The sequence below is a fragment of the Artibeus jamaicensis genome, unplaced genomic scaffold (genome assembly GCF_021234435.1).
Source record: "Artibeus jamaicensis isolate MK-2021 breed Jamaican fruit bat unplaced genomic scaffold, CSHL_Jam_final scaffold_474, whole genome shotgun sequence".
Classification (NCBI taxonomy): Eukaryota; Metazoa; Chordata; class Mammalia; order Chiroptera; family Phyllostomidae; genus Artibeus; species Artibeus jamaicensis.
The window spans coordinates 17,707,806-17,727,688 of NW_026522046.1; the positions used below are offsets into that span (position 1 = coordinate 17,707,806).

At 45.2% G+C, this 19,883-nt stretch overlaps 1 protein-coding gene across 13 annotated transcripts in view; it reads right to left on the reverse strand.

Annotated features, from left to right (window-relative positions):
- Positions 1 to 19,463, reverse strand: part of GPR160 (G protein-coupled receptor 160) — a 108,474-nt gene extending 89,011 nt beyond the window's left edge. For 9 of the 13 annotated variants that reach the window (XR_008390172.1, XR_005081409.2, XR_005081411.2 and 6 more), the window contains exon 1: positions 18,538 to 18,862. The gene's annotated coding sequence lies outside the window, so the exon portion shown is untranslated. Of the gene's footprint in view, positions 1 to 18,537; positions 18,863 to 19,374 lie in introns of those variants that run through there. The other 4 variants (XM_037137455.2, XM_037137456.2, XM_037137458.2 and 1 more) reach the window with 4 other exon arrangements.
- Positions 19,464 to 19,883: the final 420 nt, after the last annotated feature.

The following is a 19,883-nucleotide window of genomic DNA, read 5'->3' on the forward strand; positions in this document are numbered from 1 at the left end:
AAGAGAAAAGGCATCACATACCTTGTGCTAATCATTCAGTTTTGCTACCAAATTTTAAGACATCAATAAGTAGAAATACAATGTCTGTCTGGAAAAAGTCCAGCCATTGTTATATAATGAGAATGGTTTGCATGACATCAATGTAACCTGGCGGCTTAGGAGAGTGGACTGGAATGAGCATGCGTGAACAATGACCACTTCATTGTACTAGTCAGTGGGGGCGGTAGATGCCACTGAGTGAGCATGTGGACTGTGTGTGGCCGTCACATTCAAAATGACTGAGTAGAGCAACGAATCTGCATCAAGTCTTGTGTTAAGCTTAAACATTCCTCCATGGAAACTAATGACTCAGAAGGCTTTCGGGGACAATGCAATGAGTGCAGCGTAAATAAAAGTGTGTCACAAACACTTCGAAGATGGTTGAGATTCTGTTGAACGTGATGAACATGATCCATGTTCTGAAGACCTGCAGCAAGCAGAACACCTGAGAATGTTGAACGTGTATAGGCTGCAACTAACGATGATCAGCAACTGACTGGTGTGAAAACTAGAAACTGATCTGGGGATCTCAAAAACTACTGTGTCCGAGACTTTGACACAGGATCTTGGCACAAAATGTGTCATGGCAAAATTCATTCCACAGCTTCTGATCCCAGAGCAGAAGTTACTGATGACTTGATTCAAACCGCCACCAATGAACCGGATTTCCTCAATGACCAGATTTCCTGTCATTACCAGTGGTGAATGATGGGTCTACAGGTATGATCTGGAAACAAAGGCCCAGTCAACCTAAAGGAAGTTGCCGGGTTCTCCAAACCTGACGAAGGTACGGCAAAGTCACAAGACCAAGCAAGACCATGTGAACTGTGTTTTTTGATTGGGAAAGTACATGCTGCTCCAGGCCAAACAACTAATAAGGAGTACTACTGTGTTCTTCATTGGCTGAGAGGTGCAATATGATGAAAACAGCCACAGCTATAGGCAACTAGTGACTGTCAGCTTTACCACGACAATATGCCTGCTCATGCATCATGTCTTGTGCAGTTTTTGGCAAAACATCAAATCACCCAGGCTACTTGGCCCCCTACAGCCCAGATTTGGCACCCTGCAACTCCTGGGTTTTCCCAAAACTAACATCACCTTTGAAAGGGAAGATGTTTCAGACCATCAGTGAGATTCAGGAAAATATGACAGGGCAGCTGATGGATTCCAACAAAGGATTTTATGGAGTGTTTTGAACAGTGGAAGAGAAGCTGGGAGAACTGTGTGAGGTCCCAAGGTGCCTACTTTGAAGGGGACTGAGGCATCATTGTCCCAGGTGAAATGTTTCTTGTCCTACATGCCATGTTTCTTGTATCTTCTTCAATAAATGTCTCCATTTTTGACAACACACGGCTGGATACTTTCTGGACAGACCTCGTATACCTAATGAAGTTGATAAATACATGAAAGGGCTTCATAAGAAAAAACAGTTAAAGGGTTAGAAGAATGGGAATTGTTCAAAAGTAGGATGTGTTAGTTTGGGAGCTAGTGTTTGCACCATCGGAAACGTCCAAATATATATGATTAGCAAACGTGCTTCTAAAGGAGGTTTAGTCAAAGGGCATTTGAACTGGAGATTGCTTCCTGGCGTTCAATGATTATCATCAACTTCAGCCTTGCATTTAAGCAAAGGAAGGGGTCTTAGCATCCAGTGACCTAGGAAAGTACCAATCAGAAGTCTGCTCAAAGTTCCCAAGACCTTGCTCGCAGTCAGTTGCAAGCTACTGCACTTGGCTCCTGGAATGACCCAACAACCAGAGAGGCCGACACTGCTCAAGTTCAGTTGCTGATCATTTCCAAAACCATGGCTCTGTTTGCCATTCTGAGAAAGTGACCCAAGCCAGTTGCCTGAAGGAAATCCTTTTCTCACCACCACACAATCAGGAAAAGCCCACCCAGTCAACCCGGGCCTAGTTCTCCCATCTGTCTCCGAGGAGACCATCCTAGACCTACGCCAATGGACCCTGCTACCATAAACCCTTCTGAGGAAAAACTAAGAAAGACCTAAAGAAGATTAATACTGCCAAGATGTCAACACTGCCCAGACTGACAGGTTCAGTGTAGTCCTGATCAAAATCCAACCTGGCTTTTTTTGTAGAAATTGACATGCTGATTCTAAAATGTATATGGAAATGCAAAGCGCTATGACAGTCAAATGATTCTGAAAGAGATCAATGTTGGAGGGCTTACTTACATTACCTGATTTTGAGATTAATGAACTGTGGAATTGAAAAGAGTGTGGTACTGGCTTAAGACCAAGAGAACCGAGAAGAGCATTCCAATGGTCCACTTGATGTACAAGAGACCAATGCAATTCAGTAAAGTCTTTTCCCTAAATGGTATTGGATCAACTGGATAGCTGTACAAAAAAGAAGGACCTCAGGCCCTGGCTGGTGTGGCTCAGTGTATTGAGCACTGGCCTGTCCACCTAAAAATCACTGGTTTGATACTCAGTCAGGGAACAGCCTGGATTGTGGGCCAGATCTCCAGGTGGGGGCACGCGAGAAGCAACATATCAATGTATCTCTTGCACATCAATGTTTCTCTCCCTTCCTTCCCCTCTAAAAGTAAATAAATAAAATCTTTTAAATAGTGGCCTTAAAAATAAAAAAGAAGGACCTCAATTCTACCTCACAGCATTCACACAAATTAATTCAGGATTGATCACTGGTCTAAACATAAAAGTTAAGAATCTAAAGCTTCTAGAATGAAAACAAAGGAGAATATTTTTGCAACCTTGGGGTAGGCAAAGAATTCTTAAGCAAAACACAAAAGCACCAACCATAAAAGAAAAATGAATAAAGTGGACTTCTTAAACTCTTCTACTCATAAGAAAATGAAACGGCAAGAAACACACTGGGACCAATATCACAACACATACAAGGTCTGACCAGAAGGTGTCCAGCTTTGTACTACGAAAAGGAGAGACTTTACTGAAGAAGGTACAAGATACAAGAAACACAGTACCTAGGACAATAATGCTTCAGTCCCCTTCAAAGTAGGTATCTTGGGACCTCACACAGTTCTCCCAATCACCATCAGCTACCCCATCGTATTTTCCTGAATCTTTTGGATGGTCTGAAATCTCTTCCCTTTCAAAGGTGATGTTAGTTTTGGGAAAAGCCAGAAGTTGCAGGGCATGAAATCCAGGCTGTAGGAGGACTGAGTCACTTGGGTGATTTGATGTTTCACCAAAAAAAACCATGCATGAAGCATCGATGCATAAGCTAGTGTGTTGTTGTGATGAAGCTGTCAATCACCAGTTGCCCCTAGCTGCAGTTTTCTGAAACATCCAAACAGTTTCCGCAGAGGTACGTTCAAGCTTAACACAAAATTTGATGCAGATTCATTGCTCTACTCACTCAACTATTTTGAATGTGACAGCCACACAGTACACATGCTCATTCAACTGTTGAAAGTGCCCCAACTGTCCACTACAGTGACGTCATCATTGTTCACACATGCACATTCCAGTCCACTCTCCTTGGCTGCCAGGTTACATCAATGTCACTCAAACTGTTCTTGTTATATCAACAAGGCTGGACCTTCTCCAGACAGACCTTATAGTGAACAAACGACTTGTGCCTATAGTGCCAGGCCATTTATAAGACAACTCAAAATAAAAAAGGGCAAAATATTTGAAAAGACACTTTGAAAAGATAATGTACCAATGGTCGCTAGCACACAAATAGGTGCTTAACATTACCAGTCATCAGGAAAAAACTAATTAAAACTGCAGTGACATAAAATTTCAATTAGTCAAATGGCTATAATTAAACAGACCAATACCAACTGCTAGAAAAGGTTTAAGAACGTAGAATGGTACCACCTTTGCAAGAGGTTCGTCACTTAAACATATCCCTACTCTACGGCCCCGTACTTCCACCTCTAGGCATCTCACCTAGGAGGAACAAACACCCTGTGCTGGCAAAGATGGAGCGTAACAGGAGCACTCACTGCCAGTGGGGACATAAAATAGTTCGGCCACTTTGGAAGACAGTGTGGCGGTTTCTTGCAAAACTAAACATATTCTTACCATACAGTCCGGCAACTATGCTCCCTGGTAGAGTTGAAAACTATGGCCACACAGAAATCTGTACATAAATGTTTACAGAAACATTATTCTGAATTGCCAAAAGCTGGGAGCAACCAAATGTCCTTCAAGGAGTGACTAAACTGTGATTATTCAGCACTTTAAAAAAAGGGTCCTGACTGGTGTGGCTCAGTGGGTTGGGTGTCACCCCATGGACTGACAGGTCACTGGTTGGAATCCCAGTCAGGACACATGCTTGGGCTGAAGGCCAGGTTCCTGGTCTGGGATGTGTGAGATGCCACTGATTGATGTTTCTCTTCCTCTCTTTCTTCCTCCCTTCCCCTCCCTCTAAAAATAAATAATTAATTAAATAATCTAAAAAAAAAAAAGGTATCAAGACATGAAAAGACATGGAGGAACCTACATGCGTATTACTAAGTGAAAAGTCGACCTGAAAAACCTGTCAACTGATTCCAACTACGTGACACTCTGGAAAAGCAAGGTGAGGAAGGCGGTAAAAAGCCCAGTGGTTGTCAAGGGCTGGAGGGCAGGATGAACGGGCAGAGCACAAAAGATTTTTAGTGTCACTCTGTAGGAGCAGAACTCTAGACAGCAGATGTGGGGTGGCTGGCAACTTGCCTCAACACCGACGTGGACAGGTTGGAAGGAGGGGTTTCAGGTGCATGATGAAGAGGTAGAACGCAGCGGATTTTTAGGGCGATGAAAATATGGGTCCAGCAGAAGTAGGCCTGCTTGAGTGAGGTCAGTAGGGTGATAATATGGCTGTAATAATTCACAGTTTTAATTTGACCGTTTCACCTAAAATGTCATATGGTGGGCTTCAGTGTGATATTGTTAGAGAATTACATGCTTCTGATTTTGCACTAAAAGGGCAGCATTACTTGGACCAGCCCCTGTATTCTGTACAACACCATAATGATGGATACATGTCATTACACATTTGTCTAAATCCACAGAATATTCAACGCCAAGAGCGCACTCTGATGTAAACTATGGACGTTGGGAGATTGCCATGTGTCCGTGCAGGCTCACAGACTGAAGCAAACACACCGTTCTGAGGGGGAGGCTGATGGTGGGGGATCATATGCAGGCATGGGGGTGGGGTACATGTGGAAATCTCCAGGGAAATCATACCCTCTGTTCCATTTTGCTGTGAGTCTAAAATTGCTCTAAAATATAAAGTCTATTAAAAAAAGGACTTGTAGGAAGTTAGGCAAGTATTACTCAGCTGTGTAATTAAAAGCACAAACCATAAAAGAAAAAATGGATAACTCAGACTTTAAAATTTTAAACTTTTTTTCATTAAAAGGCACGATTAAGAAATAAATATATAAGTCATAGATTCAGAGGAAATATCTGCAAATCATATACCAGATAAAAAATCTGCCTCTAGAATTAAAAAACTTTTTTTGAATTTTTAAAAAGATTTTTTAAATTTATTTTTAGAGAGAGGGGGAGGGAAGGAAAAAGAGGGAGAGAAACATCAATCAGTTGCCTCTCATATGTGTCCCCACTGGACAGCAAACTCACAACCTAGGCCTGTGGCCTGACTGGGAATTGAACCAGCGACATTTCACTTTGAGGGACAACACCCAACCACCTGAGCCACACTGGCCAGGGCAACATACTTGAATGCTTTTATTCAAATATTTTTAATTGAATATTTAAAAAAATTTGAAACTCAGTAAGATGATAGTGAGAAATAACCCAATTTTAAAAATAAGCCTAAGATTTAGACATTTCACCAAAGAAGATATATATACGAACGACTAATAAGCACATGGAAAGGTAGGTGCTCAACATCATTAATCGCCAGGGAAATGCCCACTGCCACAGCCATTAGAACCCCGATCATAAAACAACTAGGAACAGTGGGTGTTGCCAGGATGTGGAGAAATCAAAACCGTCATACCCTGTACAGACACTTTTGGAAAACAGTTCAGCAGTTTCTTAAAAAGTTAAATATTAAGGTATTTTATGATCCAGTAATTACACTCCTAAGACTCTACCTAAGAGAAGTGAAAATACAGCTCTGCATAAACACATGTATGCAAACTGTTGTAGAAACATTATTTCTAACAGACAAAACCCGGAAGTAATTCACATGTCCATCAGTGTGTGAATGGACAGGCAAAGCGTGGTATTATGCCTGTGAGTGCCCTTCAGCAGGACAAAGGGACAAGCTACTGACTTGTGCTGCCACACGGACGACCCTCAAAAATACCACAGTGAACGAAGGAAGCCAGACTCCATCACCACCTATTCTAGAATTCCATCAGCAGGAGATCTGGGCTGAGGGGTGGGGAATGACTACAGGGGCATGAAGAAACTTTGGGGGTGACAGAAATGTCCTAAAATTTGATGGTGGTGATAGTTGTACAGTTCTATAAAAATCACAGAATTGTATACTTACAATGAGAGAATTTTATGGCTGCAATAAAACTTTTTTTAAAGGACTTGTACAAGAATGTTCATAGCAGATATATTCATAATAACCCCAAACGGGAAACAATCCAAATGGTCTTCCAAGTGACACGGCACACAGTTGAGACAGACGTGAGCAGAGTAGGGACAATATAGGCCAGGTACAGAAGGTCACCAGGGTGGAAAGCCCAGGAAACCCAGCAACAGGCAGAACTGGAAGGACAAGTGTTGCAGGCAGGGTCTGTGCCCTTAGGGTGACCCCCCTCCCCTAGCAGATCCTAGTTAGGGGTTTATAGATCCTAGACCTTTCCTCCCCTGGCAGGTCACTAGTCTGTGGGACAGACCCCCTTGGAGCAGGAACGCAGGAACAAGGCCAGAGCACAGCCTCCTGAGACTGCCATACAAGCCCTCGCTCGGCCACTCCCTCAAGCATTTGGCCCTCAAGACAACGAGCTTCTGACCTCACAAGAAATAGTCAGGAACAAAGCCCTGGGTTTTGGCCAAATTAGAGAGAACATCTAGGCCTGAGTGGTGCTTTAGCTCCAGGCTCTAGGGGATGCCACAAGCAGACACCTGGACCAGCTGCAGTGACTAAATGGTCCCCTGCCCTGGAACCAAGCAATCATGGAGATCACCTGGCCCCTGAGGAGGCACACCTGGAAAGCTGATGAGCATTCTATTGAGATCCTCCCCTGAGACCTCCAGGTAAAAGTCCTGAAGAGGACGACCCAGTGCAGCGCCCTCCCTAGCACACCAGCGCCTCCCCCAGCCCCTCTGCGCTCCTGGGAGCACGCCCAGCCTTTCCTTCCCCTTCCCTTCCCCCAGGCGATTTTCTCCACCTTTCTTTCTCCTAAGCTTTTGCTTCTGTAACTTGTTTCCTGAGTCCACACAGCCTAGCTGACTGGCTCACTTCTTCCACCTCTGTGACTTTCTAAATAAACTTTTGCTTGTATTTGAATTTCTTGGCTCTTAATTCTTTCCTAGCCCAACCCAAGAGCTGAGGCTGCTGAACTGAAGTCCAACATCTGGTGATATTTGCCATTAACACAAGGGGAATGAATGAATAAATCATGGTATAATCAAAGAATGGAATATTAGCTATCAATAAAAAACAAACTACTGAACATACAACATGCATGATTCTCAAAAACATTATGTGAGGGAAGAAGCCACTTTTGTTCTATTGTATACTACATCCCATTTATAAGAGAGTCTGCTCTTTTGTATCCCTGTGCTGTTTCCCATTTGGAGGAAGTCACTGACTGTGAATGGCGCACACGGGAACTTTCTGGGGCATGAAAACATTCTGCATCTTGACAGGGATGTTGTTTACGTGAGTGCATATATTTATCAAAACATGAGATCGGTGCATTTTACTGTATGCACCTCCATAAATTTTTAAGTGATTTAAAATGTCCCCCAAAAGACTTACTACTAGCTGAACTTGCCAATCAATTAATTACACTTATTTCCAGAAGGTGTAGTCTGTATCTCTTTTGGAAATCATAACATGTCATATAATTAATAGAAATGAGTAGGTAATGATTTAATACTCATTTTTAAATGTTTTAATTATGTCATATGACACACACATATATTTAATACATATATATTACAAAACACAGTCAACTAATTTATTCTTTGTATGGTCATTCACTCATTTACTCCAAAAATATTTATGGAAGCCACTCAAGTTCAAACTGTAACTCAGTCACAAATACAATGCTGCCTTTCACTTTTTCTGTATTTCAGAATCTGAGTATACCTTACACAATAAAGTTTACATAACACGAGTTTCCTGGTCTGCTCAAGGGAGGAAGTGTCAGATAACCAAAGAGACCCAGATTTGCGAAACAAAAACAGTCCGTCCATCCTCTCCACCCTCTGTCCCTCGGCCACTGGAATGCACAGCATGAACACACCCTGAAGGAAGGTGCTTCCTGGTCAACGGCATTTACTGCAACCTGAGACTCGGCCAGGAGGCAGGAAACACCACCACCACCACTGGCACACACCTACCCAGCCTTCTGGTAACTTTCCCTCCACCTCCCCAGGCTCACCTTGGAGCCTGCCCCAGTGGCACTGGAGGTGTGAAGACTGACAGACATCACCACTGCTCCCCAGAGACTGTCTGCAGGCCACACTACCCAGTGCCCGGAGAGGTAGAGCCAGGGCACTTCCTGTTTAAAATGTTCACGCCTTTTAACTCCAGGAATTCATCATAAGGAAATAATCAGCGTTAAAGTAAATAATTACTGCAGGAGGAGCTCACTTCAGCATACATATGTTAGCCTACAGAACACTCTCTTGCCCCAAAAGAATCAAAACAACTTAAACACCTAATAGGGAAGAAGTCCAATGAATTACGATAGTTATAAGATGGACTACTTGTCTATGGCCATGGAAAAACAAATGTTTCAGAAAAATTAAGAACTGGAAAATGCTGACATAGAACAGGAAATGAGAGAAGATAAGAGCTGTATACATTGTGGCTTTTCACAGAGGACTGTGACGGAATCCCCCAGCCTCCCAGAGGTTCTGCAGCCCCCAAGTCTGTGTTCCAGAGGGGTGGGCTTTAGTCCCCAGGCAGTCCCACGGAACAGGTGACAGGCTGAAACCAGTCCAGGACGAGTTGCCCCAAGATGCCCCGCTCTGGCATGCAGATGATCTCAGCTGAAAACCATCAAGGCCCAGAAGGCTCAGGAAGAACCTTTGACTTCATGCCATACTGCCTAAAAGAATTTCAACAAAAGCCCTGAGCTACCATTATAAAATGACAGTATTTTAATTTGACCTCGATGTGACTGACAGGGAAAAAGCAAGCAAGGCCCATTTGATCAAAGTCTTCTCTCTGTGCCATTATTTCAAGATGACGCAATATACACTTATTTACCGAAAAGTAACTCTTGCCCTGGCTAGTGTGGCTCAGCTGACCGGGGTTTAGTCCAGCAGATCAAAAAGTTGCGGCCTGATTTAAAGTCAGGGCCCCATGCCCAGGTTGAGGGTTCAATCCCCAACCAGGGTGCACACGAAAAGGCAACCAATCGCTTTTTGTTTGTTTTTTCTCTCTCCCTTCCTCCCTCTTTAAACGCAATTTTAAAATATTATGTCCCCGGGTGAGGATAAAAAAGAAACCTCTTTTCATCTTCCCATGAATTCTTTACTTCTCCCTCCTTAGTTCTAAATGACATATCTCATTTTGCCTTACCATCTTTGGAGTTTTCAAGCCTAAGTGAATTCCCATGCCAATGTATTAAAATTTGGTTTTTTCCTGTTAATCTGCTGTATGTCATTTGAATAATTTGGTCAGAAGAACATTAAGGGAAAAGAGGAGAGATCTCCCCACCCCCCACAGAGTATTACTCCAGTGTTAGACAAACAGGAAAAGAATGTATGTACTTACACAGGTCAGAGGTAATTAAGACCAGGCCACCTGACAGGTCAGGTGATTGGTAAGGTCATGACCTTATAGACCAATAGTTCTCCAACTAGAAAGTGGATGGTGTTAAAAGGTGGATTCTTCTTCATTGTGTCTGGATGGGCCTGAGATTCTGCATTTCTAACCAGCTCCCAGGTGATGGCCATGCTGCTGGTCCACAGGTCACACATCAAACTGCGTCCCTATTGTGGATGGTACGCGTCCAGGAGGGAGAGAGCCAAGCTGTGTTCCCAGTGACTGTGATTGGGGAAAGCCAGGGTGTGAATTTCCTTTGCACACTCTGCTATGCTTACCAGATTTTCCACAATGAAAATGTATTGCTTTTGTAATCAGAAAGAAAACTTTACTATTCAAAACCTTTGATTCAGTAATTATTCCTATAAGAATCCATCCCAAATAATGTGAAATAGAATCAAAAAGTAAAAACACTAATTTTACTAAAAATACTTCTGACACCAAATACATTGGTTTTCCTACACCAATCAATTCTAAAACTAAACTACACAGAATTAGTGCAGACCCCAGGAAAGCTCAGTCCCACAAGACTGCTACCCACTTCACATGCTACTCACAAGTCCTAGGTTGTCACCTGTACTTCAACCAAGTGGTCATAAATCAGGAATTCCCCTGACCCCCTCCTCAAATTCAGTAATTTGCTTTAATGACTCCCAGAAGAAACACTTGACTTATGTGGACCCTGAGAAGAAAGATTCATTTGATGTGAACCCAGAGAAGAAATGTATCTGCTGAGATGGATTCCCCAGGGTGAAGTGGGGCCTGAATTATACAGACACTGAGAGTCTAGCTGCCATCAGCTGATAGGGGCTTCTTGTGTACCCTGTGTACCAGAAAGAACCTTACTTCTTGCACTACGTCCTGCTCCTTTACGCTGTCTGAATCAGCTGTGATAAGAGAGTTCCTGGTTTCCTCTGAGACCTGACCCCTCCAATCAGAACTACACAATTATACCCTTATTTGCATTTAAACTAATCAATCAGAGCTGTTCCATAATGACCAACCAGGCTAGGTAATACTGACTAATCAGGACTGTATTCTCGATTCACACCAGATTCACATCACTCAGAACCATACGAGTCTGGATATCTTGTTTACATAAAACAGAAAGTGGCCCTGGCCAGTGTGGCTCGGTTGGTTGGGTGGCGTTCAGCAAAATGAAAGGTTGCCAGTTTGATTCCAGGCCAGGGCATGTGCCTGGGTTGCATGTTTGGTCCCAGGTCGGGTGCAAGATCCATGTTTCTCTATCTCATCAATGTTTCTCTCCCCCTCTTTCTCCCTCCCTTACCCTCTCTAAAAATAAATAAAGTCTTTTAAAAAAGTGTCCTTCCCTTTGTCTCTTCAGAGCACACTTTCAGCTTCTGCCAGAGGCGATGTCTCCCTGGTTTGCAATCTATTCATATCAATAAAGTCTCGCCATTTTCTAATATCTTTGGGGAAATTTTTGTTGACACTTACTCTTACTGATTTATTACAAAGGACACAATTCAAGAAGAGCCGAATGAAAGAGACGCATGGGGCAAGGTATAGGGAAAGGTGCAGCGTGTCCGTGCCCTCCCTGGGCACCTCCCAACACCTCGACGCACCACCAATTCAGAAGTTCTTCAAACCCCATTGTTTAGGGTTTTTATAGAGGTTTATTACACAGGCATGATAGATTAAATCATTGGCCACTGACGAATGAATTCAATCTCCAGCTCTTCTCCTTTCCCTGGAGGTCAGGGGATGGGGCTAAATGTCCCAACTCACTAATCAGTGGCTGGTCCCCTGGCAACCAGCCCTCATCCTCTAAGAAGTACCTCATTAGCATGAACTCAGGTAGGTTTGAAAGGGTCTTATGAATAACAAGATGCTCTTCTGACCAGGAGCTCTGTACTAGGAACCAGGAATGAAGACCAAATACATTACATCACAGATTCAAAAGTGTATATACATTCAACTTAGAATGATTTATAATATCAAAAAAGAGCAACTACTTACTCTTAGCAACTAATATTAAGAGATGTGCTAAAAAAAAAGCTGGAAGAGCATGCAATCATTACAAATGATATTTGTGAAGACTGGAAAAATCTATGATAAATTTTAATCACAGTATCACAACTCTGTTAAAATGTTAATATGAATTAAATTTATATAAAATGGTAAAAAAATTTAAGTTACAGAGAAACAAAAGAAAAGCAAAACAAAAGTGAAAGGAAATATGTCAAAATGTTAATGTCTGCCCTGGCTGGTGTGGCTCAATGGACTGCCGGTTCTATTCCCAGTCAGGGCACATACCTGGGGTTGTAGGCCAGGTTCCCAGTAAGGGGGGGTGCGCAACAGGCAACCACGCAGGGAAAGAGAGATGTTTCCCTCTCTTTCTCCCTCCCTTCCCCTCTCTCTAAAAATAAATAAAATCTTTTTTTAAAAAAAGTTAATGTCTTTGGACCCATGGATGGTGAGATCGGAGCTCTTTTTTCCCCCCTCAAGTTCCCAGAATAAAATAAACAGACAGGAGAGAAGAAGGAGCCTAAGCAGTGGGAGGCAAGGATACGGACAGGCAATGGCAGAGGCCATGAAGAGAACTCTGTTCAAGGGCTGGTTAGACGGGAGCTGGCTTGGGCACCTTAAAGCTGGGGGATGGGGTGGGGGCAGGGGCTCTTTGGTATCTCACAGGTACACTTGGCTGGGAGGGGGGGAGGAGAAAGGCAAGGAGTTAGTGAAGGTCTGGACCTGACCAGGGCCTCTCTTCCTTCCTGGACCCAAGCTGGCACTTCTGAATGTGTTTGGGCAGAAGCTGTTAACAGGGGTGACCCCTGCCTCGGCCACTTGGAGGGAACTGGCTGCCCCTCCATTCTGCCTCCCTAGAGACCACGGATGCTTCTGGCTTTCTGGGGGACACCTAAGCTATCAACTTCGCCCAGAATGCCACCGCTCCCTATGCCTCATTAAGGCCATAAGGAATACAAACTCATGTTGCCTTCTCGGATCAAGTAAACTGAATAACCCATTCCTACGTTCCCATTTCTGGGCTCACTTCTGACCTGAACCTCAGTTCACCTTTGCACTTCTCCTGACAGGCAGAAAAGGAAGCAGAAACAAATGCAAACAAATCAACCTGCACTCCCGGCTGAAGATCAAATTAGATAGCCCTTACTCAAACTATAAAAAAATGCCACGTCAGTGTTAGTTACCAGCATCTTTAAACCTGGTGCACCTGTTATATGATCGCACCACTAAAGGGAATGTGGACCAGGGCACTTCCCCATGCCGGTACCAGGATTTCATAAAAATTGTATAACCCTTCCCAACATTCCCATGAGGTGTACTTACCCCCAGCTGACGGAGGCGGGGCACACCGAGGACTCAGTCGGCTGTGAGCCTCGGCCACGCGTGGCGGCCGGGTGGGGGGTGGGGCAGGACTACGGTGCCGGCCTCCATTCCACACTGACACCAGCCTGCTTTCCCACAACAGGGTGGAGTCTGCACCCACCAGGGGATTTCATCTCTTTCCCAGAGTTGGTTCAGAGTTTAATCCCTAAACAACAGAGCCAAAGCCCTGGTTCGAAGCCAAGGGCTCCAGCCCCATTCTCTTTGTCAACCAAGCTGTTGCTGCTCCAAACTCCCTGGGAGCATTTGTCAGGCAGAGCGTTTTCCTAAGGTCACGAGGCAGCTCAGAAGGGCGGCCCATGGCTCACTCTCGGAGCTGGACAGGATTTCTACCCCGTAGTTTTCCTTCTAAAATTACCGGCAGTGGGGGGAGTCCCCCAAAATGAAGGCAAAAGTGAAGGAGGGAGGGCTCTAACAGCAACAGAAATAGCTAACCAACAGCAAATCCTTCCACGCCAGCCAGGCACTGAAGCACCATTAGTCCTCACAGCTGCATGTGGTAGGTACTATTTATTACTACTTCTATTTCACACCAGAGAAAACTCAGGCTCAGAGAGGTTTAAAAACCAGTCAAGGTCACATAGGTGAAAGAACCAGAGGTAAACCCAGCGACTTGGTTGGAGTCCACACTCAAGATTGCTTCCTCAACTGCGCTTGCCCGGGCAGGCAACGGCCCACTTTTCCTCACCACCCGCCTCTTTGACCAGGGAGTTACTGGCCACCTACCTGAGGGAACATGCAGCCACGCACGTGAATCCCAGAGTTCTCCTTGAGAGGCTCCAACCAACCAGTGACTGGGCATTTACCAAACACCTAGACTCTCCACGCCCTTCCTTCAACCAAACAGGCATTGGAGGGGCAGCCCTCCTTTGTTCTAGTTTTCTTACCACACTGGCATATAGGAAGGGATTCAGTACCAGCCATCCCAAGATGTGCTACTTTGGCACGTGAATTCTTCTGAGCTGAAGGCCACTGAGATCCTTTCACTGCTCCCTTCAAGATTTTAAATTGGGGACCTTGACCATAGTAAGAGTTACTACCAGAAATCACTTTTTATGACCCATCTACAGGGCAGGGCAAACTTCCAATTACTAAACACCTGTTCTGGTCATCCTGCAAATGAATAGCCCTTCTTCCCCCCGCTCAAGCCCCAAAGTGCCTGACCTCCTTCTTGGCTAAGGACGCCATACATGCCTCAGTTCCCCGTTCTGTCTGAACTCCTCACGTATGTAAGGTTCCCATATGTATGCATGTCATTAAATGTGGCTATTTTCCTCCTGGTAATCTGTCTCATGTAGACTTGATTACTAGAACAGCGGGAAGAACCCTGAAGAGCAGAGGAAATGTCCTCCTTCCCCACAATGTACTCTGAATACCTAGAAAAGCACTTCTGAGGACCAGTTCCTCACAGCAGCACGTAACATTTCTTCAAAACCACTCCACGAGGTTCCATTTATGCTATTTCCTCTTCCCTTTTCTGCCCCACTGCCAGCTGTGAGCACTCAGATTCAGGGAAAGGAAGCAAAGATATGTAAAAAAGAAGCACTGACTGTCATGAAATTCCAGATGCAGACTGTTATGAAAAAATCTGTCCCATGACTCTTAACTGCAAGTTTCAAGATGAGGAAATTAGGCCGCCCTTGGGCTTACACCACAGAAGGTTTCCAAAGACTTGACGAGCAGCCCATCGGCTCCTCACTCCTGCAGAGCTCTCACACAGGGCTGTGCCGAAGCAGTGTGCGTGCAGATCTGTCTGTAGCTGGAGGGGGGCAGGCAGAGAAGGGACAGTGAGGAGGACCTTCCCACGTCCCGGGAGCCCTCGGAGCAGCTACAGAGAGCCAACACACAAGCTCAGGAGCCATCCGGAGCCCACAGGCTGGATGCCACAAGGCTGCTTGATGAAGAGGGCTTCTTGGTGCCCCATGCCCACAGGACACCTTGGAGACCCCTCTTCCCACACAAAAAGTACGAGGTCTGGGATTTTGGAGGCATTCCTTCGCTCAACTGCGGCTTGCCTCTACACATACTCCATTTGTGTTGTGCTGCACAGGTAGTGAACTCTAGAGTAAAGGAAGTGGTGAATAAAGCTAACAGGGGATGAGAAAAACGAGGACATGCCTTGTATTTTTCTGACATGGAAGCTATGCACAGTAAACAAAGGGGTCCTCATTCCCTCAAAGGAATATGCTCTTTCCCATTTTTCTTGAGACAAGAGCCTCTCGATCTAACTTTTGTTATTCCATTTTGGATGGACACACCTGTAGAAAGCCCTGTTACTCGAAGAGAAACAAGTTTAAATGTGATTGTCCCTGCCTGAGGGAGTGGTGGAGACCTGGAGGGCCTTCGGGAATTCTTGACTATTTGAAATCTCCTGAATTTCAGTGTTGGTTTACTTTCCTTTTTAATGCTGTGCTGGCCTGATAAAGCATCTCAGTTAGGTAGCCGTGGCCCATGAACATAGTTTGTAGCCAGGGCAGTCGAACGTGGTAAAAAGATAGCTTGCCTAGATTAACCAACTCTTGGGTGTGCAGCTCCACTGTCTGCCAAGGGTAGTGTGGCTGAAAACTCTAAGACCCCACAGATTTGAATTTAAATCCTGGCTCCACTTCCACTAGCTGCAAGACCTCAAGTCAACTATTAGCCTCTCTTAGCTGCAATTCCATCTGCAAAATGGGCTGATAATAACCAACTATGAGACATTTGTGAGAATTCAAAACATGTGCCTATGTGAAGACTACCATGAACTCTCAACAAACGATAAATGTCCTTCCCCAATATCACTAAAGAAACGACTTGGCAAGGCTTACTTAGCATCTTTACATTTCAATGTTCTCTTCTGTTAAAAACTAGAACAAGCCTCCAGCACTGCTGCTCCACCTCACAGGATGGGACACAGAGATGTAGATGAAAGCAGAGGGACTATGTATTAAAAGTTATTGACTTGATTGCCAACACCCTTTCTTCCCATTTCTTCCCACTATATACCAACAAAGCAGTAATTTGCTTTTCTGGTGTGTGTATACCTGTAAATAACATGATGCAGAAAGACGATAGTGTCTCATTGTGGTAATTCCTTAAAATGGTTATTAGCAATGTACTCTCCAGAGTCCAAGCCCACCGTCCTCAAACAGAGGATGGAAAACATTACCAGGTCACTGCCAGGAAAGTTTCTTTTCCCTCTCCATGGTCTTGTTTTTGAGAACTGAGGCAGAAAACAAAGTCACATAACAGCTGCGTCTTTCTGTCACACAGAGAAAACTAAACCTCGAGCCAATTTCACTTTCGTCATAACCTCACTACGATATTTTCCAACTGCAAGGAGACCTGTTAGTTCTCTCATTCTCCCACCCACTGTGAGGAGACCGGGGCATGCTTCGGCACTCCCCCACCTGAATCCTTGAAGCATCCTTACAGCTTCTTTCACTGTACGCTAGTAAGGCTGCACTAGGCAAGGTCCAGGCTGAGGGGGGTCGTCTAATTTCAACTTTCAACTATCAGAAACGGCAATTACTTGCCTTGTTTTCTCTTAAAAGAAAGAGGCATTAAAATCAGATCTGAGAAATGCAGGTCTATCTTTGAGGAGTATGTCGCCCCTTCCTCCCTCTACTGAACTTTAATATCTTCCTCAAACAATCATCACTTTTCCACATTACTAATAACAGAATGAGGAGGAATCGTATGATAAACCCAGAGGTGGGGAAACAAAGTGGGATGAATGCTGCCCACATCCCCCTCCTTGCAAGCATGGTTCTCGGAAAGGAAAAGAATAACGAAGAATATTTTAGGAGTCAGTTCTTTGCAAAGTATTTACCCATCGTGATTTCTGAAACAAACAAGGTAAGGACATAAAAAAATAACACACAGATAAGATCTCTTTCAGGTAATAAGATCAACTCGCCTTGTGATTTGATTTATAATGTACTTTTAATTGATGTATACTGTGCTTCCACAAGTGTACACAAATTCTAAATGTATATGACTGTGTTCACTGCTCTGAGCTGTTTTTTGATGTGCATAACTTGGAAAGGCTTTGGGCAGTTCAGAAAAACTGCTAAAACATTTTCCCAACCTGTCCCTCTGCCGACAACTCACCCCAAGGCCAGCTAATACCCTTTGTATAAAAAAGCTGACCCAGCATCCACCTGTATCAACCTGATCCGCTGGGCTCTGTCACATCAGCAAACACACCCTGTCCCTTCTGAGCCAAATAAAGCAGCACCCCAGGAGAGAGAAAAAGACTTTCTATGAGTCTAGAGAGGCAGACTTTGCACCCAATTTATGAAGGTCTGTGGAACATTCGCAGTTAACTTCCAAACCTACTTTATGGAAAAAAAAAAAAAAAGCTTCACAGCTGGGGGTGGTGGTGATACTCTTAAAGAAAAACACCCACCATACAAAAGTAGAGAGAACAGTTTAAGAAATTCCATACCCCATACCTTCACCCAGTCTTTCATCTCGTCCCCCCTCACTTCCCCACTGACAATGCTTCTCAAAATTGGATTTTGAAACAAATCCTCAATTTATGCTTCAATTTCAATATTTCTAAAAGACAAGAATTTTAAAAAATATTTTATTCATTTATCTTTAGAGGGGAAAAGAAGGAGAGAAGGAGAGAAGTATCAATGTATGATATTACCCCCCCTGCGGGGGGACTGGCCTGCAGCCCAGGCATGTGTCCTGGCTGGAAACGGAACTGCGATCCCTTAGTTTGCAGGCCCGAGCTCAGTCCACTGAGCTACACAAGCCAGGGCAGACAAGGATATTTTTTTAAAAGCACATAATTATACCATTACCTAAACTAAAGAAAACGAATCTCTTAATGCTACAAAATAACCAGTACAAATTTCCTTTATTGACTCAATTTCTTTACAAACTTTTTCGGTGGGTATCAAGTCAAAATCCAAGCAAGGTTCACACATGGCATTGCACTGCGGTGCTATGTCTCTTAGTTTTTTAAACTACAGGTTTCCTCATCCCTGTGATTTTCATAGACCCAGGCTCATCCCCACCAGCAACTCTTAATAACCTCTGTATCAGCCATTTTTATAATTAAAGAAGTTTTAAAAAAATCTGGAAAAGCATGAGCGAAATGGTTTGACCTGAAGCAATTAGTAACTGAGGGTCAAACACTCATTCACTCGTCCTTTGCGATTCTGATCTGCGTGGGTTTATTTCTGGGATTTCAGCCCCTTACCCGAGTCATGTGCACAGAGTAGGGCGAAGAGAGTGCGTTTCCTCCCAACTGGACCTTTCCTGTGCAGACCGGGTCCTCAGGGTCACCTCCGGAATGCAGGGACCCGGCGGGTCCTGCCGCCACCTACCAGGCTCCTTGGCCAGGTGAGAAAAGGAGCTTCAGCCAACAACTTCCGGAGGGTGGTCCCAGGTTACCCAGACAGAATTATGAACCAGTCCGAGTTGTTCGAAGAGGTACCAACGGGGACGCCACTACCGCCGAAGACAAACAGCCCTGCGACGCCCAGGGGTTTTAATCCCCTAGCCGCGAGCTTGCGGAAGCCCCGCCCCCAACTCCCAAAGGCCAGGAGAAAGGTGCAAAGTTCACTCTAACACACACGTGGGCGTGTGTACGTAACTGTCGACGACATCCCACCCATCTGTGTGCCAGGAAGGAGAGTAAAAATTACATAAACCTACTTCTATAACCTCACCTGTTTTTACAATGCTTCGAAGCTATCTCCCTTGGAAACAGGATGCGAATATATGCCTGACCCAGGCCACCAAGTTCATTAGCGGTCTCCCAGGTGCCCCAAACCCATTACAGCGCCAGGCGCCCAGGCTAGCGAAAACCCCAAGCCTAATCGGTCCGGCTTGGACGTCGGTGGCTTTCTACCACGGGCCCCGCCCTACACCAAGACCTCTCAAGTCGTAGAGAAACCCAGCCTCTGAATCCCTGGAAGGGAAATTTCTGTCCTGCCCCGCCAGCGCCCATCTGGGGAGCTGCAAGTGGCGCGGGTGCCGTGGACCACCCTCACCCCTGTCTGGGGAGCAGACGGCGCCAGCCCTTCACACTCACCCGCGTCTTCCGTGTCCCTGGCGCCGGGTGTCCTACCAGACACGAGAGGAGTCCACCACCTCGGCACCTGCAGCGCTCCGCCCCAGGTGACCACGGAGGTGGGGGGAGTCGGGCGGGCCGAGGTGACCCCTGCAGCCGCCCTGCCCCTCCGACCAGGAAGTGCGGGCAGGGGCTCCGCAGGGTTTTAGCGCGCACGCCCCGACCCCGGAGGGAGATCTGCGGGAGGGCGCCGCCTGCTGGCGGGGCGGCGAGAACCCACGAAAGCATCACGGCAGACCGTGGGAGAGGAACTGGGGTTGGGGCTGGCAGAAGCGTCGGGAAGCACCCTCAATAGGAGCCCTGTAGGGCGGACCTTTGGAGGAGGCTCGCGCTTCCCGCTGGAAGTAGGTCGCCTGGCTCAGTCTGTGCTGGGCAGGGGCAAGGAATTTAGGCGAGAGGTGTTGCTCAATCTCAGCTTTTATTAAAAGCAGGCTCACACGAGAAACAACATCAACATAACATTAATAGCC